General features: G+C 52.2%; 1 protein-coding gene across 1 annotated transcript in view; it reads right to left on the bottom strand.

The window, feature by feature from the left end:
• LOC107124780 (oocyte zinc finger protein XlCOF6-like) overlaps positions 1-10,896 on the bottom strand; it is a 94,817-nt gene that overhangs the window by 58,284 nt on the left and 25,637 nt on the right. The gene's annotated exons all lie outside the window — the stretch shown is intronic.

The following is a 10,896-nucleotide window of genomic DNA, read 5'->3' as shown; positions in this document are numbered from 1 at the left end:
AGACTATGTTATGGTATATGATCACGACTGCAAGAATGGTGTATGCACAGTGTTGGAAACAAGAAAGAACACCAGAAATAGAAGAATGGATACGAAAAATTCTGTTCATAGCAGAGATGGACAAGATTACGAAGAAAATGAATAACAGGGAAGACCTTGACTTTTTTGAAGAATGGAATGACTTTAAACTTTATCTAGAAAAAAACTGGGATGTGAAGCACAATTTACTATGCTTAGAACAATATTGAGATTAATTGAGGTTATCTTAAGATGTACTGGAGGGTCAAAGGGGGAAACATTGCGGGAAGCCACCAGGAGGGAGGGGGGATATGGGAATATAGGTATTGGTTTAAGAATGATAATAGTTTTTTTAATTGTAAGAGGTTATTTCCATGAAAATAAAAAAATCTTTTACCCCCCCCAAAAAGTTTCTCCTGATATTTAGCCGGTAATGACTCCCTTGTAATTTCCACCCATTAGATCTAGTCTTGCAATCCGGAGCAAGAGAGAATAGATCTGCTCCATCTTCTACCTGACAGCCCTTCAGATACTTGAAGACTGCAATACTGTCCCCTCTAAGCCTTCTCTTTCCCAGGCTAAACATACCCAACTCCTTCAGCCTTTTCTCATAAGACTTGGATTCCAACCCTCTCACCATCCTGGTTGCCCTCTTCTGGACATGCTCGAGCTTGTCAACATCCTTCCTAAAATGTGGTGCCCAAAACTGGACACAGGACTCCAGGTGAGGCCTGACCATAGCAGAATAGAACGGGACTCCCACCTCCCGTGGTCTGGACACAATGCTTCTGTGAATGCATCCTAAGGTTGCATTAGCTTTCTTTCCTATTTGGGGCAAGCAGGGGGGAAAAAAAGACTAACCCAATTGGTGGCCGGGTTGGAGCTTTCGTGAGTCACGGCTGACTTCTCCAGATACCTTCAGAATGAGGTGAGCCGTGACTCACGCCAGCTCCTCTTCTGCCGCCAGCGTAGTTCGTCTTGAAGGTGCTCCTGGATTCATAGAATGATAGAGTTGGAAGGGACCTCCAGGGTCATCTAGTCCAACCTCCTGCACAAGGCAGGAAATTCAGATAAACCTCCCCCTCCACACCCCCAGTGACCCCTGTTCCACACCCAGAAAATGACCCAAACCCCCCCCTCCAGGATCCCTGGCCAAACTGGCCTGGAGAAAAATTGCTTCCTGACCCCAGTGTGGCTACCAACATTTCCCTGGGCATGGAAGAAAGGACCACGAGAACTAAGCACTGAGGCCCTCCCTAGAGACAACCCTCCCATCCTCCTGGACTCCGGCTCTTCTCTCCGGCTGCAGAGAGACTGGCACGGCAACCTGTCCTGACCCAGGCAAGGGGTTTTCCTCATCTAGACCCAGGGCACTTCCTGGACACCAGGGAGATGTGGAAAGGGCAGTGGTGGGGGAGAGAGAGATCTGGGAACCCCCCACTTCAGTTGGGACTCTCAGTGGTGAACCTCTGTGTCGGGAATCAAACCTGCTGACTTGGTGGGGGATGTAGAAACAACAGAGAGATGACGGGTAGGTCGCAACCAAAGAAGAAAACAGCCGTGACGTATAATGAAAATATATATATTGATGGAGAGCAGGTGCGTCTTGCCCTGGCCACGGTGCTGGCCCAATCCAACTGTTTAAGTTTCTTCAAGGTTTCCTCAAGCTGAGAGGGCATCAGCTCTTCGTTAGGTGAGGACATCGGCACTCCCAATGTCCTGAGTTTACCAGCAAGAAGGGACAACCAAGGGTTGGATGTCGTGTCCTTTAAGATGGAACGAAGAAAGCCGGCCTGGGGGTGATGACTTGGGTCAGATAACTTAAATCTCAACTTGAATGCCCTCTTCCAAGCACGTGCTTCAAGCGAAGATTGAACCAGTTCCATACGAAGGACAGTCCCAGCAACACACCGTGGCGTTCCAGTAATTCTCCTAAGGAAGGAGTTTAGCTGGGAATCCAATTTCTCATCCACGCCAGCAATCCAGATTTCTACACCGTATAAAATTTGGGAGACCACCTTCGCATTGTACACCTCGATGGCCGGGAGTAGCATTTCATCAACAAGTCGTCAAGATGTACGCATCCACACTCACAGAATTTGCATATACTCCCGTTTAGTTTACACGTCGACAATTGTAATCCGTGAACCTGACACAAAACATTCTTCCCTCATCAATGAAACAAAATCTTTACGTGCTCATAGACTCACGGATTACAATTGAAGAATAGATTCTTTTGAACTATGGTGCTGGAGAAGACTCTTGAGAGTCCCTTAGACTGCAAGGAGGTCAAATCAGTCAATCCTAAAAGAAATCAACCCTGACTGTTCCCTGGAAGGCCAGAGAATGAAACTGAAGTCAAAGACTTTGGCACCGAATGAGAAGGGAGCACTCACTGGAGAAGATCCTGATGCTGGGAAAGATTGAAGGTCAAAGAAGACGGGGACGGCAAAGGATGAGATGGTTAGACAGTGTCATGGAAGCCAGGAAAATGAAATTGAGCCAACTTCAGAGGACGGCTGAAGACAGGAGGGCCTGGCGTGATCTGGTCCATGGGGTCGCGAAGAGTCAGACTTGACTGTGTTACTGAACAACAACAAACTAATGTTCTTCACGCAGCACACTTTGATAAAGCGGTCATGTAAAATGGGAATATATGCCAATTCCGTTAGTGTGGATGCGTACATCTTGACGACTTGGTGGGGGAGGCAGAATGAGTGGGGAGACTCCACCCCCCCCAGCTTCCCCTCCTTCCTTCCCTACCCCGCCCGACTCACCTGGAGGGCCTGCTGCGGGAGGGCCTGAGCTTGGGCAGAGCCCCCCCCCCCCGCCCCTCGTTTTCTTTGCCGCTCTCAAAGCCGAACTGGGGGAAGAAGGAGGAAGCGTCATCAGGTCCCCTGGAGACAAATCCCTTTGGGGCCAAGTCCACCCACCCCACCCCATTCCCTGTGCGTGCAACCCTGGTGGTCTTTGCAGAGCGGCTAGGGATGCCAACCACCAGGCGGCACCTGGAGATCTCCCACCATTACCATTGACCTCCAGGTGACCAGGATCCGTCCCCCTCGAGAACATGGCTGCTCTGCTAAGTTGTGCCCCATGCTGAGTGAAACTCCTAGCGTTCAAGAGACACCCTCCACAGCTGCCTTCCTCACCCCCCCCAGTCAGGCCCTTCCTGTAACTCAAGACTGTCCCCTCTGACTGGGGAGGCATCTCCAGGGACTTTTAACTGGAGCCGCTGCATTGGGCTGAGCCCAGGATCAGGGCCGGCTCTCCCGCTAGGCCAATTAGGCACTCACCTAGAGCCCCCATCCAAGGTCCGCCGCCCCATCCAGGGCCTCCCGCTGGGTTCCCAGTGGGGTGGTCTCCAGGCCCCACCGGGAGGTTGGCACCTACAGCCTCGCCTAGGGCGCAGTCTCGCCTCGTGCCGGCCCTGCCTGGGATCTCCCGTGGGCAAAACTTCCTGACACCACTAGGTGAGACTGTCATGCTGAAAAGCAACTGCTGAGATCCTCTTCGGAAGCCCTGGCCTTGGTGTCCCACCTGTGGAGTTGAGGAAGGTGGGGACCAGAGACATACATGGCCTCCTGCGTGGTGGCTCCTTGTCTTTGGAACACCCTCCCCCAGGAGGCTCACGTGGCCCCTGCCTTCCTTGCCTTCTGGCACTAGCCATTCTGAAGTATTTCTCTCTGCCCAACAAGAGGCTTTTAACTAAGTTTTTTTTGTTCACTCTTAGCAGTTTTCATGGTCTGCTTCTGGCCTCCGGACTTCCTTACATCTTCGTCTTTGTGCTGCTGCATGTAGATGTGAAGCTGTTCTTAGGCCCTGGCTTGTTTTCACTTATTTCATTCGATAACATGTCATGTTTTTACATTTTTATTTTATTGTGTTTCATTGTAAGCTGCCTCATCTGGAGAGGCAGTCATTTCCAAAAGAGACACATAACAACACCCAGGGCTATTTTTGGGCAGGAACGCACAGGAACGGAGTTCAGGCTGGCTTCAAGGTTGGCCACGCCCACTACAGCCAAAACCTCTGCGCGTGCGTGGCTAGAGAGGGAAGGCCTGGAGAGTGACCCCCCTGGTGACTCTGAGGCGGGTGGGCTGGGGGGGCGGGCCTGGAAGGATCGGGGAGGCATTTAAATGCTTCCCTGGGGAGACCGGGCAAGCCAAAGGAAGGCATGGGGGTGTGGTCTAATATGCTAATGAGCTGCACTGTCAGGGGTGTGGCCTAATATGCTAATGCATTTCTGCTGTTGGGTGTGGCCTATGATGCTAACAAGTTCCTGCTGGGCTTTTTCAACAAAAAGAGCCCCTGACAACCCCTGAATTATTTGTCCACTGAAATGTCCTCCACCAAATCCCAAAAAAGGACTTGGAGTGATTCCTACCAACGTTAACTGCTAAAAAGTTTTAAAAGTTAACCTTGTTAATGATGATGATGATGATGATGATGTCCAGCCAAGAATGTTCTGGCACTGTTGGGTGTGTGTGTGTGTGTGTGTCAAGTCTCAGCGGACATTTGGAGGCCCCTCGTGAAGCGAGAGATGTTCAGAGGTAACCACGGCCTGCCTCCGTGTAGCAACTCTGGACTCCCCGGGCGGTCTCCCACCCAAACACTCACCTGGGCCGACCCTGCTTAGCTTCCGAGATCTGACAGGATCGGGCAAACCTCTAAAGGCCAGTGAAACCACCGTGGCCAAAGGTCTCCGGAACGCAGCCCCACTCCTCTGGCATGGAAAGGTGTGGGTCATTGGGGGGGGCAAGGGAGTTACATGGGTGCAGGCGGAGGGGAAATAAGTTGCACCCTAGATAGGACAAAATAGCCAGATCCAACGGTAGGGCTTTACTAGGGAAACAAACAGAGGATCCAGTTAGCAGGAGAGCTGGACGGTCAGGGGTCTGTGTCAGTCCTTCCAAGACAGCTTGTGGCTGTGCTGGACCTGGCGTGGATTGGGGCCACGTAGAGAGGGCAACCGCCAGTTCACCTTCCCACTTTTTCAGAGGGCTGCCAGGTTTTCACTGTGCAGGGAGGAATGGTGAAGTCCCTCTCCCCTCCCTTCCCGTACATCCGGGGAGGCACAGGGCGTGTGGTCTCTCCCGATTGGTTCATCACGGTCACACGTCAGACAAGGGCCAGTCATGGTCACTCTGTGAACGTGCATGCTGTCTCGGTTGTCCATTTCTGGCAGACCAAGCACACACAGGTGGGTGGGATTCCCAGGCAACGACAGGCTCGATCCAGACTGGGACCATGGGAGCCCCCACCCCCACCCCCCCAGTGCCATTTTCCTGACCCAAAGAAGCTCTGCAGAGCTGCTGTTTGCCCCCTGGGGAAATCCGCAGGTACAGAGAAGGGCTGCGCTGAATTTCCCCCCGTGGCACAAACAGTAGCTCCACCAGGGCTTTTTCAGGTCAAGAAAATGGCGCGTGTGTGGCCGGGGAGGCGGCCGAATCCCCATCTCCTCGTGTGCCGGTCGCAATCCGGATTGGGCCCAGGCATGCCTGAGAACTGAGTTCCCAGAAAACAGCTCCACCCAAATACCTTGTGGAGGGGGGGGGCACTAAGCCTCTGAATCCCAGGGCCAGGAGGCCACGTCAGGGTGTTGGTCCTGGTGTTGGTCCTCCAGAGGAACTGGTTGGCCTGACCCAGCAGGGCTCTTCGGCTGTTCTTATGGGGAACCTCCACGTTCAGAGTCAGTCAACCTCTGCATCCCAGGGCCAGGAGGCCACGTCAGGGGAGGGCTTCGACCTCTGTGCCCCGGTGTTGGCCCTCCAGAGGAATTGGTTGGCCTGACCCAGCAGGGCTCTTCGGCTGTTCTTATGGGGAACCTCCACGTTCAGAGTCAGTCAACCTCTGCATCCCAGGGCCAGGAGGCCACGTCAGGGGAGGGCTTCGACCTCTGTGCCCCGGTGTTGGCCCTCCAGAGGAATTGGTTGGCCTGACCCAGCAGGGCTCTTCTGATGTTCTTATGGGGAACCTCCATGTTCAGAGGCAGTCAACCTCGGAATCCCAGAGCCAAGAGGAAACGTCAGGGGAAGGCCTCGGCCTCTGTGCCCTGTTGTTGGCCCTCCAGAGGACCTGGGTGGCCACTGTGTGAGACCGGAGTCTGGACTCGATGGACCCTCAGTAGTCTGATCCAGCAGGGCTCTTCTCCCCCACACTCACGGCATTGGCTTACCTTCTTCTGTCCTCCCTCGTCAAGGTCTGACACGCTTAGCCACTGTAGCACACCCTGGTTCAGTACTGAATTAAGAGAGATGAGGGGTCGTCACTGCTGTGGGTTGTCTCACTGATGATGCCCTATTCGATCCTGGAAGAAAATTAGGAGTTGTTTTGGCTCATAAACCCGGGTTTGTCTGCTTCTTGCCACTCCTCCTGTCTACCCCCAGGATGCCACCTCTAGGGCCGGTGTGACTTGAAAAATGGGAACAGGAGAATTCAGACATCACCTCAGGCTACAATGACGAGAAGCCACAATCAACAAACCAGCTGCAAACCTACTTTGAGATCCTGTTTTGGCGCATACCAATAAACTGCGATTTCTTTGGTCGTCTGCATTCAGATACTAGGGAAACGCTGTGCCTCAGCCCTTGAGCGTCTGCTTTGCATGCAGGAGGTCCCAAGTTCCATCCCCTGAATCTAGTAGGCCAGTGATGGTGAACCATTTAGAGACCGGGTGCCCAGACTGTGACCCAAGACCCACTTATTTATAGCAAAGTGCCAACACGGCAATTTAACCTGAACGCTGAGGTTTTACTTTAGAAAAAACAACTCATACATTGACTTAAGATGATCCAAACAAAGTAAGGAAAGCCATCTCAAATGCTTTCATTTACTTAAAATTATTTGGCAGAGAATTTGATACTCTAATGATGGTCTGGGCCTGACTGGGGCGATGGCACGCGTGCCCACAGAGAGGGCTCTGAGTGCCACCTCTGGCACCCGTGCCATAGGTTCGCCACCACTGTAGTTGTTGTTCAGTCGCACAGTCGAGTCCGACTCTTCGCGACCCCATGGATCATCTCCCGCCAGGCCCTCCTGTCTTCCGCCGTCCTCTGAAGTTGGCTCAATTTCATGTTCGTTGCATCGATGACACTGTCTAACCATCTCATCCTTTGCCGTCCCCGTCTTCTTTGATCTTCAATCTTTCCCAGCATCAGGGTCTTCTCCAGGGAGTGCTCCCTTCTCATTTGGTGGCCAAAGTATTTGAGCTTCAGTTTCATTATCTGGCCTTCCAGGGAACAGTCAGGGTTGATTTCTTTTAGGATTGACTGATTTGATCTTCTTGCAGTCCAAGGGACTCTCAAGAGTCTTCTCCAGCACCATAGTTCAAAAGAATCTATTCTTCGGCGCTCGGCCTTCCTTATAGTCCAACTCTCGCAGCCATACATGACTACTGGGAATACCATTGCTTTGACCATGCGGACTTTTGTTGGCAGGGTGATGTCTCTACTTTTTATCATGCTGTTTAGGTTCGCCATCACTTTCCTCCCAAGGAGCAGGCGTCTTTTAATTTCATGACTACTGTCACAGTCTGCAGTGATCTGGGATCCCAGGAACGTGAAGTCTGTCACTACTTCCACGACTTCCCCTTCTATTTGCCAAGGAGTGATGGGGCAAACTGCTCTTTTTCAAGGACAGCTCTTATAAGAACTACGTCTTGCCCAAGGTCATCCAGCCAGGTGCAAGTGGAGGAGTGGGGAATCAAACCTGTTGCTCCCAGATTAGAAGAAGAGATTGGATTTATACCCCGCCCTTCACTACCCAAGGGAGTCTCAGAGCGGCTTACAAACTCCTTTCCCTTCCCCTCCCCACAACAGACACCCTGTGAGGTAGGTGGGGCTGAGAGAGCTCTTGAGAGAAACTGCTCTTTTTCAAGAACAGCTCTTATCAGAACTACGGCTTGCCCAAGGTCATCCAGCCAGGTGCAAGTGGAGGAGTGGGGAATCAAACCCGGTTCTCCCAGATAAGAGTCCACACACTTAACCGCTACAAAGAGGTAAATTGTACTAAGCGAAGTCTTCATAGAAAGAAGACTTTCATAGAAAGTATTATAATAAAAGAGAGAGAGGAACACCCAGCACAGAGATTTTCAAATCAAAACCAATACATTTGGTAAGTACACGTTACCATGGCTATATCAGGTTCCTCAGAGCATGTGCAGAGTTCCTTGCTGTACCTAGATGTTGGAAGAGGCCTTCTATCTAATGAAAACCCAACCTCCTGTGCATCCCACTGTGGATTTCCACGGAAGGCAATGGAAAATCCCAAATGTCCAGGTTTGGATGCTCAAAGGAATCTGGTCTAAGCCAGCCCGCACTCTTAAGAGTGACAAGCTGATTTTGCCAGCCCCACTCTCTGAGGTCAGAGGCTACTGTTACGAATCAGAAATATCTAAAACGATAGTCCCACCTCCTCGGGCATCTGGAAATGGCCCTTGGACTTCCACAACAAAGAGGAGGTCTGGCCAAAATGAGATGGTCCTTTGGCCAAATCTGACAGGATGGTCCAAAGTGGAATGGAGATGAATGGGGGCATTCTAATGCGAACACCAGGGAAGTGTCAGCAATGTACGTCTGAGACTGCGGTGAGCTGATGACAGATATCTGGGCAATGGGCTTCCCCAGAATGCAACACCACTCCCAGCCTGGAGGAGAAGGGGCCCTTTCCTTGCTCTCTTGCCAGTTCCAGGTCCTCCTGGGTCCTGCCCTTCCACCTCCTGCCCCTTCTACGGAGTCACCTCCATCCCTGAAAAGATGCCTTTAGCCACTTGGCTGTGAAGAGAGGCCGCTCTCTGGGGGGGAAGGAGAGACACAGGCAGTAACATGTCAGAAGGAAAAAGGAGAATGGAGATACACCACCGAACACCACAAGCCTTCATAGGCTCAGGGGACACGTGAGAACTGCCCTGGCGGAACAGGACAAAAGTGCTTCTTTAATACCATTTACATACCAAGGTATTTTAGAGATGCAAAGTTATGTCTCTCAGCCTTTTTAGAGATGCCTCCGATTCCTTAGGCTCTGTCTGTCCTGGGGGCCTGTTCTTAAGGTAAACCAGAGCCCCAAAAGGACAAGAGGAGGAGGAGGAGATTGGATTTATACCCCGCCCTTCACTCGGAGTCTCAGAGCGGCTTACAAACTCCTTTCCCTTCCCCTCCCCACAACAGACACCCCGGGGGGTAGGTGGGGCTGAGAGAGCTCTTGACAGAAACTGCTCTTTTTCAAGGACAGCTCTTATCAGAACTACGGCTTGCCCAAGGTCATCCAGCCAGGTGCAAGGGGAGGAGTGGGGAATCAAACCCGGTTCTCCCAGATTAGAGCCCACACACTTAACCACTACACCAAACTGGTGAAGCCTTTACCATTGCATTCTTGTTATTATGATTATTAAAATTTATATCCAGCCCTTCCCAAACAGGCTCAGGGCAGGTAACATCCAGGTGCACAAACAACAACCAATTTAATATAATTTAAGTCTAAAAGCAGCACTCTTGTATAAGCCTGCAGTGTCAGGCAAGAACTCTGTCCAAGCCCCCAGGTGAGGGGGCCGAACTCACCCTGACCGAAGGGCCGTTTTCCAGAGTCCGGCCTGCTTTGGGAACAAGCCTAAGCCCAGCCCTTGAACAACTCTGGACGGCTACTCAGTGTGTCAGGAGACGTGGCCACCCAAAGCCGCACCGGTGCCCTGCTGGCGTAGGGTGAATGTAAATCTGATGCTGGCTTGGAACGGGATTGTGCCAGGAGTGTGGTTTGCGTGTGAAACGGGGGCCGATATGTTGCCAAGAGAGAAACGGTTCTTTCCCCCCCAAAAAAGGGATTTTAAAATCAATCAACACCCCAGTGGTAGAAGGAAAACAGCTGTACTCTTAACATAAATTAACAACATAAACAGGGAATAATCAGGAATTGTACCCACGTCCCTCTTAGCTGTGGGAACCCCTCGCCCCAAAAATAGCCGTGGGCCCTCCTGGGTGTCAACCGAAGTGCTCAGTTCCAGTCTGCATCCTGGTCGGAGCTAAAGGTCCAAAGAAAAAGAGTAAAAACCCCTCCCCCACAAATTACAGCTACTGTGTGAGCATGTGTGTGTGAAAGAGAGGAGGGGGGGAATCTTGTGCCTCGCCTTGAGCTGGAGAGGAGGAGACTGGATTGATACCCCAGCCCTTCACTACCCAAAGGAGTCTCAGAGTGGCTGACAATCTCCTTTCCCTTCCCCACAACAGACACCCTGGGAGGTAGGTGGGGCTGAGAGAGCTCTTTTGAGGACTGCTCCTGAGAGAACAGCTCTGAAAGAAATTGTGACTGCCCCACGGTCACACCAGCAGCTGCGTATGGAGGAGTGGAGAATCAAAGCCGCTGCTGTGCTTGGGGGTCACTGGCGTGGTTTCCACCACCTTCCCTGGCATCGCTGGGGTCTCTGCACCTCGGCCACAGAATTTACCGAGTTTCCCACCCCTCTGCTGGGCCGGACTGGGACACCGGCTGGTAGCCCCGGCCCCACACAGGGCCCACATCAGGGTCTCAGGATGGGGCTACGGCCGAGTCCAGCGGAGGCAGGAGTTCCCTTCCCAAGTGCCCCCCCCCCCCCTTTACTCATCCAACCGGGAAAAAAGGGCCTGCTTCTTGTTCCTTGTTTTGCACTTCAAAAATGCCCAGCAACGGGTCAGATGGATACATTCAATTTTTCTTGCACTGAAAGACACTGATGGTCAAACACCCACCCCCCACCCCCCAAAAGAGAGAAATTCTGCTTACAAAGTGGGACAAAAGCCCCCAACCGGGCATTGCCCGGAATCATCCCCCCTTCCCAATGTCCAGCAATGTGCCCGGAGTTGGCAACCCTGGCTGAGACGGATCCCCGCCTCCCGGCCTCCCCCCCCC

Source organism: Gekko japonicus, unplaced genomic scaffold (genome assembly GCF_001447785.1).
Source record: "Gekko japonicus isolate JY-2015 unplaced genomic scaffold, Gekko_japonicus_V1.1 scaffold2678, whole genome shotgun sequence".
NCBI lineage: Eukaryota > Metazoa > Chordata > Lepidosauria > Squamata > Gekkonidae > Gekko > Gekko japonicus.
The sequence above is the reverse complement of the archived record's forward strand: the minus strand, read 5'-3'. Positions and strand labels throughout refer to the sequence as shown.